General features: G+C 40.3%; 2 long non-coding RNA genes across 6 annotated transcripts; both read right to left on the bottom strand.

Annotated features, from left to right (window-relative positions):
* Positions 1–1,296: 1,296 nt before the first annotated feature.
* On the bottom strand, positions 1,297–3,853 carry LOC139836017 (uncharacterized). Of its 2 annotated transcripts, XR_011751647.1 has the most exons (5): positions 3,687–3,853; positions 3,080–3,264; positions 2,827–2,943; positions 1,589–1,721; positions 1,297–1,510 (listed from the first exon to the last, which is right to left on the bottom strand). It is a non-coding gene; the product is annotated as an uncharacterized lncRNA (long non-coding RNA). The 2 variants fall into 2 exon arrangements; XR_011751646.1 differs by having other exon boundaries at positions 1,297–1,721.
* A 2,221-nt stretch (positions 3,854–6,074) lies between these two features.
* On the bottom strand, positions 6,075–8,646 carry LOC127326001 (uncharacterized). Of its 4 annotated transcripts, none has more exons than XR_007867524.1 (4): positions 8,205–8,646; positions 7,040–8,043; positions 6,899–6,957; positions 6,075–6,756 (listed from the first exon to the last, which is right to left on the bottom strand). It is a non-coding gene; the product is annotated as an uncharacterized lncRNA (long non-coding RNA). The 4 variants fall into 4 exon arrangements; XR_007867526.1 differs by having other exon boundaries at positions 6,075–6,957; positions 7,040–7,538; positions 7,973–8,043; XR_007867523.1 differs by having other exon boundaries at positions 6,075–6,957.
* Positions 8,647–9,538: the final 892 nt, after the last annotated feature.

The raw sequence follows: 9,538 nt of genomic DNA, 5'->3' as shown, positions 1-9,538 counted from the left end.
TGAAGACAGAACAACATGCCTTATAAGATTCGGTCATTAAACACATATTGTACAGTAGTCATGGAAGAAAATGTTTGATAACAGAATAGTGAGGTGGCTACACTATAAGACGGAGCATGTGCGCATCGCTTTTCTTTAAACGAAACAAGCATACATCAGAAGAGAAGACACTTACCTCTTGAATTATAATTCCAGAATGCAATGCAACCATCTTCTTGACAACATCTCCGTTCATCTTCTTGATTGTGTTCGACTGCATCCCCTTATGCTGAACCAGGTCTGCTGCATAGTTGCATACACATATAGAGAAACTTCTAAGTAATAATTCACAATGAATTGTTGATCAAACAGCTTTATGAGACAACAGTACAAACAAAGGTCAGGTTGGTTGATAAGTGTGATTGTTAGATGTGGCCTGGAATTCACTCATCTCGTTACCTCTTTCTTCTTGATGCTCCCTCCGGCCACTAAACATCATCCATGGAAGCCGCCGGCCATGGAGACAAAGGATCTCAGGTTAGCAAGCCATCAACAATTTCATCTGGTATGTATGATCTCAGGGCGCTATCGGTAGGCCGAGGTGTATACCATCACCCCATTAAGCATCTCAAATGCATATAACTAAGAAGATGGGTTATTCTGTGGGGTAGGAACAAACCTGAGGAAAAGGAAAATAAAATTGAAAACTGGCATCAGTTTACCTATGCTAATAGATTTTAAAAAAGCTATCATCTGCATAGTACTTTCATGGTAACGACACAAGCAAATAAGTAAGAAAAATCATAGTCAAAATGGGAACGACACAAAAACTAACACAGCATGGACCTAACCTCCAAATTAAATGCCCCAAATCTAAACCAGAACACGCCACTCTAGGGGAAAACTCAAGATCTACTCGATATTTGGACATACAGCGGGAATGTTACAGACTACAAGATGGTGGATGGGACTCGGCGACGACCTAGCCTTGCTCAGAGCCCCAACACGATATGTTTAAACTTATAACATTCACTTAAGTTACAAATTATATACCATGGAGAGCAAATTTAGAGGGCTAGCTTAAAACTGAATCAAGTGGAAACATACGGGTCAACGTTGAGGTACATATATCTTGAGAACACCCTGCTACATGTTTTCAACTTGACAGAGGAGGAAGCCGTACCATCTGGTTCAACTTTGTATTTGGTTTAATAAATATTCAACAAAATTGAGTAAGCAAAAAAAACACCGCTCGGTTTATAAGCATACGAAAAATCTCAATACTGGAGAAGTACTATAAACAGATTTAGACCCTGTAAGTTACTAAGTCCTAACAAGTTATCTGCAAGCAATTTCATCACTACTTACCTGAAGCTCGTGTAACTTATTCACATCATTCAAGAAAAAAACTCCTGCATCATCTTGAAGCATATCCTCCCGACTCAAATGTCCCAAAATATCTAGAATGTCAAGACATGAATAAGCTTATTCAGAACAATCATGCCTTTGTTCTCTCCACATATCCCAAATACTTGCAAATAAGAGAAATATGATCAAGTAAAACCTTGCAAATTAATTCTGTGGCACATTGAATAAATTTGATGCATACCACTTCAATTTTATACAATATACTGACATCAGCACTCATAAATCCCAGCCGAATCCTTCTTTTGCGGAGTCCCAACTAAATCTCTTGTACAATATTGTTAAGGTTGCATCTTTGTACATCTTTACACTGTCATCTAGGAATCACCAATAAGTTAATACATGAGAGATGATATTCCAGTAGTAACAACTATCAACACTTTATCAACTTGATTTTTTACTGCTCCGCTAAAACAACACAAGCTGACATATGAGAGAGACCAGTGTAATAAGTTAATAAACATCATAAACAGTAACCCCCTTGTATGCTTTAAAGGTACCTTTCCTAGACCGAGATAAAACCTTATCATTGTTCACAGAATAGCTCTGCAAATCTCACGAAGCAATGACCTTTGCAAAATCCACCACCAGGTATGGAACAAAATTAAGTTACTAACAAGTCCACAATTAAGTCACTAACAAGGTCTAGAAAGAACTTTATCTTATTGTACAGTCTATGAATTTGAAGGGCAGCATTGAGACAAAACCTAGAACTTCTTTCTCAACCTTTCTAACTTCATTCCAGTCATATGATCTATTTGTGCACAAGAGATGTCCTGTTCCTATGGCCTGATGCTTTTGATTCAAAATATTCACCTCAAGCCACATAATGTGTTGCTTGCTCCTCATCAAGTGCTTCGATGACAAGGTCACATCTAGAATAAAATTGGATTTGAGTTTTTTTACACTTCAACATTTTATTGTTGCTATTTTCTTCTTAGTGTGTAGATATATTTTTACGTCATTCTAATACCGTCGACCAAAGATGAATACATGAGAAAGACATATCGGTACATGCCATGCCTATGTAAATGATCAACCAAATTAAGAAGATTATAACGGCTGATACCATAACTCAAATTTTAAAGTCAATACACCTATTCCGAGACATTCTTATGCATTCGAATCAGGAAAGATGCTCCTAACAAATGTGATAAGTGATGCTATTACGGCCTAGGATTCCAAAAGTAGCATTGGCTTCCAAGACCTGATTTCTAGAACATATTACAACTCGAGTCTCTAACTTCCAAGCTAATATTGCTTAAAAGACAATGTCATCTCCCTTAAATTTGGAGTACCATTCCGAGATGCGCCGTAGACTAAATTGCAGCAGGAGATAAACTCTACTTCCAATACAATGTTTGACTTGCAAATTTTAACAGAAAAAGGAATCCCAATAATTTGTGCTAGTCATATGCTTACCCACCAGAAATACCAAAGTAAGCTTTTAGTTTCCCAACACTCTAATTGGAAGTATCTATTTCACCATATTCTTTCATAGCCTGATTTACGAGAATACAAGCAGCAATATGCGCACCGCTAGACTGTCCAATCGATAAATCTGTTAGCACTACGTACATAGAACACCATTATATTAATTAGTCCTAGAAAAGATGAATACGCAAATGAACATTGCCTTCAATACATTATGGATTCCTAAAGCATGCATACTTACAATATATTAGAATGAGAGACATCGAAATTAGTGGAGGGAATTTGAGAAACAAAGTAAACACTCTGCTTGGTTGCTTAACATCTTCTTCAACGCTGACTCAGAAACTTGGCCTGCTCCAATAATAGATGACTTGAAACCCGTATGCATGCTGGACAAATATCAGACAATGTTCTCTTGCCGTGGATCTTGGAGATGAAAAGACACGGATTAAAGACATGTATCTCATTTCATAGGGACTGATAACAACACAGATCTTGGGGAAAGATAACTCATTGCATCTGCTGCAATTCGAAGACGGTGAAAATCAACATATGCCATGCGAGCCTACTGATTAAAATACACGCGGTCAACAAACTAACAAGAAATCGCACAAGAACTCGTTACTCTGAAACTTCACTCCTCTCATGCTGCATCGCCTATTGCCCAGGATGATACAGAAGAGGAGTATATGGAAAAAATAGTAGTTATAGATTAGGTCTCTTATTTTGCACGAGCCACTCCGCACCTCTTTTTCAAGCATCGCAGGAGGTAGGCGCTGAAACAAACATCGTGTGCTCTCATCCTCTCTCAACCTAACTGGAATCAGATCAGAGAAAAGGAATATTACCCGTGTACTGGAGATGGAGCTGAGTCGACGAGCTGCATTTCAGCAGCAGTGGCTCACCCGATGATGCAGGCCAGAGCAGCTTATTGTTTCGTTGCCTCGACGGATGCTTGAAGGCCTGTAGGAGGCTGAATCGTAGGCCGGTAGGAGGCTGCAGGGTCGTCGACCGGCGGTGGATCATGGTCGTCCTGTCGTTGGATTTTGAGGAGCGGAACGTCGATTGAAGCGCACCCCCGGTCGATTAGCTGCATCAGATCGTCCGCCTTGATGAGCGTTCCGTAGGAGAGCTTCCTGACCTTGTGTCAAGCCAGCGATCTGGTCAACTGTTCGTCGGCCGCCGCATCCCTCTCGCTTTCGGTGCGGGCGCATCAGCATGCTTGGTGCAGCGCGCCAAATCAACTCCTCTTCTGCGCCTGCCGCATCGATGGGGCGGACGCAGATCGGCGATGCAGCCGCCAGATCGACGGATTGAAGACCGAGTCGATGAATTTTGGGGAGATCGAGCAGGGGGTAGGTGGATTCGGCGGAGTCGGCGGAGTCATTGGGCCTGGCCCATGTGGACGACGGTCGAGGAAGCGCGACGACGGAAGGAACGACGAAGCAATTGACGTATTGTGGTGGATGGCAGAATAAGGAACCAGTTTAGTCTTTTTAAGTAGTAGAGATTACTAGTAAAAGTGCCCATGCGTTGCAACGGGTTTAAAATGAATCAAACATCCTATGTTTGAGGTATACCTCGATATTTGTTGTATCTTTGTTTTATAAACATGTTGGTTTTCACCGAAATTTTAATTCGCTGAGATGTCCCACTATAATAAAACATATTTTGCGAAAACACAAAGAGCAGAAAATTCATTGAACATATGAATTTTTCCGATTGAGAGGCATTGAAGAGGGGTGTTTTTTTATCTCGTCCAACAACACCTTTTTGATCGGGGATGTATCACCCTGTCAATTTTCTTGGAAATCACAATGTCGCAACCTTGCAGGGGGTTTTATTTAAATCTTGCCGGACCACACCGATCTCAATCAATCAATCCAATTCTCTCATAAAATAATTTAATATGCGCTCACAAATCTGTAGAACAATATGTTGTAATTTATGTATATCAAAATATCATTTATTTCATTTTGGTTTTTGTTTGTACGAATCATCGAATTACTGACATGCGACGTTGGCGTAGAGCAAAGAGCCCAAACAAATTCGTTTAGGTCCAGAGCGTGTTAAAAAAATGATCTTTTGCATAAATGAATTAGATAGATAGACTAAAATCACAGCATCGGGTGAGTGTGGTTTGTAGCCTTGGGGTGGAGCAAGGCCGCGCTATGCACATCGGAGCTTTTCCTTCTCTCTTTTTATCGTGTTGGCCTCTTTTTCTTTGTTCCCTTTCTCCCATCTCCCAATACAGCGTTGTCCTATGCTCCTCGATTCCTCCCGTCACTTAGGGAGGGTGCGTTTGTTAGCCTGCAGCCCACCAATTACAGCCCACGTTTCTCCCCATCCCATATGCAAATCTCTAGTCTCGGTCTGTTAGCCTGCACAGCCCACGTTTCCTCCTGCCAGCCATCTCTCTCCATCCCATCCGCAAATCTCTAGTCTCGGTCGGTTACGCTCGGGCATCTTATTAAACCAATTAATGATGCCGCTGCTTTCTGTTTTCTAACCCAGCTTGCTGATATTTCTGGAAATTTCACATATATAAACCGGTGGGAGAGAGCATAACAAAGCGAGGTGGGACTAAAATTTCAGGAAAATGCGTTGAGAGTTTCCTCGGTTTGGCCAAAAAGAATTTTGTGCATCTTGCAGAGGCTTTTTCTCAGCCGGACTCCTACTATTCTAATTAGACAGGCCAACGAAATTTCTTCCAAGCCCACTTCGGTTGTATAGTTTGGGCTTTTTTGTTGCACGATGGATGATGTTCCAGCAAAAGACGCAAACAAAGACTCGACGGAGGAAGGAACCATTCTCTCACTTAATGGTGGCAGCGCGCCTAATTTCATATGAATCATGTATTCCTCTCTGTCTGCTAATTGGACAGGGCTATAATAATAACTAGATGATACCCCGCGCGTTGCGGCGGGAACTTCTCGTGATTTTCCGAAGCCGCACACATATAATAAATAAGATGAGGTCTATTGCGGCAGAACATTAGCATGCCAAACATATTTGTATAATAATAATAGAAGAAATGAAAATGTTAGCAAGATATCACTTATTACAAATAAACCTGAATACTACCTCCATACCGGATTAATGGGCAATTACGCATTTCGAGAAATAAGTTTAACAATAAATTTGGTCCATAAAATATGAGATATATGCCATAAAAATTATATCGTTGGATTCGTATTCAAAAAATGTTTGCAATAATTTAATTTTTATAATATATATCTTATATTTTATTGACCAAATTAGTAGTCAAACTTGTTTCTCGAAGTGCGTAATTGCCCATTAATCCGGTATGGAGGTAGTAGGTTGTATCTTACATTGTGAAAGCTATTGAACTTAGCTTATATTAACATTTCTACTGATAGTAAAATATTCTTTCGATTATATTACTATGAACAACTTACACAGGAGCACTTGTGAGGTCGAACTACACTGGATATGTATCACCCTCATGAATTTGTTTATGGAAGTTTGACAAACTACTGGATTTTCCGGTAACACCATGAGGAAACCACAAACATGATATATCAGCTCGAGAAATGGCACGATATGCAAAATATCATGTTTGGATGATAAATTGTTACAAAATCTGTTCGAAAATCAGATGAATGACACATTGTTACCCAATTGCAAAATTGGTGGCGAGAGAAACTTTTACATGTGCAGAAGGTAGATTACAGAGATCAATCAGAAATTATTAGTAGTTTAAGAAGAATTTATATAAAAGTTTTATGTACAATGTAAATTTTTCAGAAAAGAAAATCAAGCCTTGCAATACTTCATATACAAACAAAAGAATAAGCCAGACAGGAATAATATGATACATTCAAATATTCTTTTTTACCCTGCATTGTCCATTTGATCTTTTCATTGGAGCTGAATATTATTTATCCAATGTTACTTCTGCACTCAAGATCAAGTTTGGAGTTAGAGCGTAGAATGTAAATTTTTCAGAAAAGAAAATCAAGCCCTGCAATACTTCATATACAAACAAAAGAATAAGCCAGACAGGAATAATATGAAACATTCAAATATTCTTTTGTACCCTGCATTGTCCATTTGATCTTTTCATTGGAGCTGAATATTATTTATCCAATGTCACTTCTGCACTCAAGATCAAGTTTGGAGTTAGAGCATCAACACATATATCTATTTATTGCCACCTCATCATTTGAATCAATTTTACCTTTAGCATCTCCAGAATTCCATAAAGAGACTTAACTTTCCCACGCATATCATTGGTGGATTTAGATATTAGACTTGATGTAGTACTTTTTTGGATGGAGATTGCATGATCATGAAAAATATAATCAATTGAAATGTAAATACCTTGATTCACACCAAGTGAAACATTAACTGCTGAAATAGAGAATACAATTCCGTCTTGAGGTTAGAATTACCTTGCATGGTTCTTGAGAATCAGCAATGCCAAGATTTTGTTGAAAAGGCACATAGAATACAGTCTAACATTAGATAATCGGTGATGCTAGATGATTTATTGCCAGTGTATATTACCTTTTTCTTGCCGCAGAGAAAAATCAGGAAGGATAGACCATGTATAAGAATATAAAATATGGTACGGATGCAAGCCTGTACAAATGTATCAGATCCTATGGTGTAGTGCCATGTCTTTTGGATACCATGCAACCTTGAACATGATTTAAACCTGCAATCTTTTGGATAACCTGCAACCAAGATGAGCATTTTTTTTTTGCGAAAAACCAAAAAGAACATGCATTCCGAATGTGTTTTAAGATTTCTATACATCTTATTTCAAATGCAGAAAGACTAAAATTGGACCGTGGACATGAATTGCAGTAAATATGCAAAAAGAAGGTACTACTTTTTGCTGGTGCAAAGCTCCATTGCTGAAATAAGAGGAGACAATTTTCTGGAACTCACCCGAGCATTAGATTTTTTTTTCATGCATCTACAGTTTGCCAGATCTTATAATTATTTTTTATATCTAACTTCGAGTTTCCATCAATAGGAAGTGCAAAGGTACATGAAAATACCCACGAGAGACATGGAAAAATAATGACAGGCCAGCCATAGAATATTGTGGTGGTTAAACAATAGAGATGGATTAGGATTGGGAAATCTTAAGTTCTGGGCTAACCTTATAGAGCAAGGGATTATAGTGTGACCAGGTGACTGCGGAGGCACCAGGTCCGTCCTGCCCAGCACGCGCTGCACCAGTAGCCGATAAGCATGAATCAGACGATGAACGTGGAGCTGGAAAACCACCCAGAAAAAATAGCTTTCCAAGGGAAAACCATCCAGAAAAAATAGATTTTCTCACGGTGGAGAGAGATTGCATACTAAGGTGGAGAAGAAAAGGGGAGGCTCACCGGGCTGTTCATAATTCAGATTCCGATTGGAGGAGGGACGCGGCCTTGAATAATACAATCAAATCGTAGAAGCTTGAGCTATCAGCACAATCCAATCAGGCATATTGTTGATCAGATTTCGATCCAGGCGGGAGCGCATCCTGTCAAATTGAGAGACATATGTTAGGGGATTTCAAAATAAAAGGGAGATGCAAATTGTGAACTGAAAGTTAGAGAAGGCGATCATGCGGCCGCGCTTGATGGGCTTTTAACATGCGGGCGGTTGAATTGAACACAATAGTTCTACTCGATGAATGCCAGGATACATTGGACGGTTTCATGAGCATTTGTTGCGAGAAGCTCTTCCGTCGCGGCGAGAGGAGTTGTGGTGGGAAGACCGTGCGTCGCGGCAGCAGGCGATTATTTATTACAGAGCTTTCACCAGGATTTTATTTGTTGACCAAAAGCCACCGCCAGGAATAAGAACCGTCTTCTTTTCCAGGATGAAACTGTCCTGAACGCATGTAACCGTGCAGAAATCGTGCAGTTTTTTTTCTTCTTTTGATTAGGTGGCAAATTGTCTTAGGTGGCAAGCTATGATTGCTTGGAGGTGGATGATGAGGTGGATACCTTGCATGTGGAGGAAAATGGGATCACCTATTAAGAATAGAAAGATACTTTTGCTGATGCGTTCCATAGTTTATTCATTTTTTGCTTCTGCAAGTATGTGTTTTGGCTCAAATAGTCACATAGATATCTGAACTTGAATAGAGAGCCGTGATAATTTTTCAATCCTTTAGCTAATGAAAATGAATTGATTGCCACAAGTCGACTTTCCTTGTTGGACCTTAGTACTTTCAGCTAAGATTAGCGAAGTACTATAGAACTTTTGATTGTTAGTTTCATATCAGTTGCTGAAGTATGAATAATTTCATATTGAACATTTTCTGGCAGGAGGCAACTGAAGCTAGCGCTGAACCTGATCCCGTTCGTGTAGCTGCAGTTCTTCATGGCAGGGTTCACGCTGCTCACTGCTCAGCACTGGCCTAGAGCAGCGTCCCTCAGTGCCTGCGGCCTGCCAACGGCGGCGCACCCACCTGCTGCATCTCCCCAGGCCAGCGCCGTCCTAAAAAGTCGTTTCTTCATCTCCCCGCCTCGACCTACAGCCACCAGTTTGCAAATCCCCGTTTCACTCTGTTCCTCTGGTTCGCTGCACGGCGCCGCTCCTCTTGTTCGATCCATCGAATTCCATGCTCTAGAAAAATGGGGATGGAGATGCACGAAGCCTCGGCGCTCATCCGCCCACGCTCGATGCGCGCACCTCGCTCGACTCCCGCTGCCGCCCATCCCAATTC

This window comes from Lolium perenne, chromosome 1 (genome assembly GCF_019359855.2).
Source record: "Lolium perenne isolate Kyuss_39 chromosome 1, Kyuss_2.0, whole genome shotgun sequence".
Lineage (NCBI taxonomy): Eukaryota > Viridiplantae > Streptophyta > Magnoliopsida > Poales > Poaceae > Lolium > Lolium perenne.
Note: the sequence above shows the minus strand (reverse complement) of the source record. Positions and strands in the feature narration are given on the sequence as shown.